The sequence below is a fragment of the Nyctereutes procyonoides genome, unplaced genomic scaffold, assembly GCF_905146905.1.
Source record: "Nyctereutes procyonoides isolate TBG_1078 unplaced genomic scaffold, NYPRO_anot_genome, whole genome shotgun sequence".
NCBI lineage: Eukaryota > Metazoa > Chordata > Mammalia > Carnivora > Canidae > Nyctereutes > Nyctereutes procyonoides.
Window position 1 is genome coordinate 50,927,398 of NW_026575043.1, and position 2,123 is coordinate 50,929,520.

Sequence of the window (2,123 nt, forward strand, 5' to 3'; positions counted from 1 at the left end):
CGCACACACACATGCATGCACAACTGCCCATCCACGTGCATGCGTGCACACACAGAGACCAGACTTACAGACGCTTACACACGCACGCGCGCAAGCACAATACACATACTTCCCTGTGTGGACGCTCATGCAACCTCGTGGCACAAGTGGCCCTACTCTGCTCACACTCACTGGCCCTTCCCCTGGTAGTGCTTGTCTCCTGGCGTGCCAAAAGACCCCTCTCTCTGCAGACCCTGGCACCCCTCCCACCCTGCCAGGATGTCAGAGTCTCTTCCGTACCCTGAATCCCCGACACAGAGCAGAGGCACCTCGGGTTGGATGTAAGTTTGCTTCTCCTAAGCGGGCTATCAACTTTGTCCTGCCAAAAACCCAAGGGAAAAAAGATTCTAGAAGGCTGACCCAGTTCCTGGCACTGGGCAAAGACTCTCACCCTCCGCACCACCCTGAGAGCTAAAGATTCTCTTTCTCATGCCTCAGATGATGAAATCGAGGCAAGGAGTTCAATGATTCATCGTGGATGAATCCATTCTTTCAAAAACTGTGTAGGGACTACCTAGGTGCTGGTGGCGGGGGAGGCAGCCCAGGACAGGGCGGAGAGGCTGGCCCTGCGCGTACACTGGCAAGGCTGGTACGTGGGGCAGCTGGGAGGCCCCCGTGGTTCTTTCAACTCCAGAGTCCTTGATTTTGTGCCTTCGGGGGCCACTTCCTCAATAATTGTATTTTATGGCTGCATTGGGATACAGACAGATGTCATCCAGGCCAAATGAATTCACCCTTTTCAACCCTAAAAGGCATTTTCCTTCAGAGCTGAAAGAAACTGAGGCCCATTCAAGGACCCTAGGCACTGTGTCTGCTGTGCATAATGGGTCAGCCGGCCCTGTGTCCCTCAACACCAGAGTGGGGTTACCTCCCCTTAAGAAAGTGAGTCCTGGGGCACTTGGGTGGCTCAGCGGTTGAGCATCTCTCTTCAGCTCAGGGGTCCTGGGGTCGAGTCCCACATCGGGCTCCCCGCAGGGAGCCTGCTTCTCCCTCTGCCTGTGTCTCTGCCTCTGTCTCTGTCTCATGAATAAATAAATAAAATCTTTAAAGAAGAAGAAGGAGGGGGAGGAGGAGGAGAAGAAGGAGAAAAGAAGAAGAAGAGGAAGAAGAAGAAGAGGAAGAGGAAGAGGAAGAAAGAAGAAGAAGAAGAAGAAGAAGAAGAAGAAGAAGAAGAAGAAGAAGAAGAAGAAGAAGAAGAAAGAAGAAAGAAGAAAGAAGAAAAGGAGAAAGAAGAAAAGGAGAAAAGAAGAAAGAGTCTTGGGACTGTTCACCACAGCCAAAGCTGAAGGCACCCAAATGTCCATCGATGGGTGAATAAACAAAATGTGGTCCAGCCAAACAACGGCATATGATTCAGCCACAAAGATGGACAACATGCTGACATGCGCTACCACATGGATAAATCTCGAAGACATCATGCTAAGTGAAAGAAGCCAGATGCAGAAGGTCACATACTGTATGACTCCGTTTATGTGAAATGTCCAGAGCAGGCAAACGGCCCCAGGCAGAAAGACTCACCGTCGCCAGAGGCTGGAGGGCGGGAGTACGGGGAGGGCCTGCCTGGTAGGACCGGGTTTCCTTGGGGGGCGATGAGAATGTTTTGGAACTGGGTGAGGTGGGGGGCGCACAGCGTCCTGAGGGCACAGAATGCCACTGGACTATCCACTTTATTAAATTTTTTTAAAATTTTTTAATTTTTTTATTTTTTTTTAATTTATGATAGTCACAGAGAGAGAGAGAGAGACAGAGAGAGAGAGAGAGGCAGAGAGGCAGGCAGGCTCCATGCACCGGAAGCCCGACGTGGGATTCGATCCCGGGTCTCCAGGATCGCGCCCTGGGCCAAAGGCAGGCTCTAAACCGCTGCGCCACCCAGGGATCCCAACTATCTACTTTAAAACCATTCATTTTCTATTATGTGAATTTCACCTCCAAAACCACAAGATAATAGTTTGCCACGAAGGCTTCTCCCTTCTCTAAATCACCCTAGAGGCCCTGGGTATGGCCCACTGGCGGCTCTCCCTGTCTTTCTCCTCCCCATTTCCCTCCTCAGTGGGGTGAGGGGCGGGGGCTCACCTTCCCTCCAC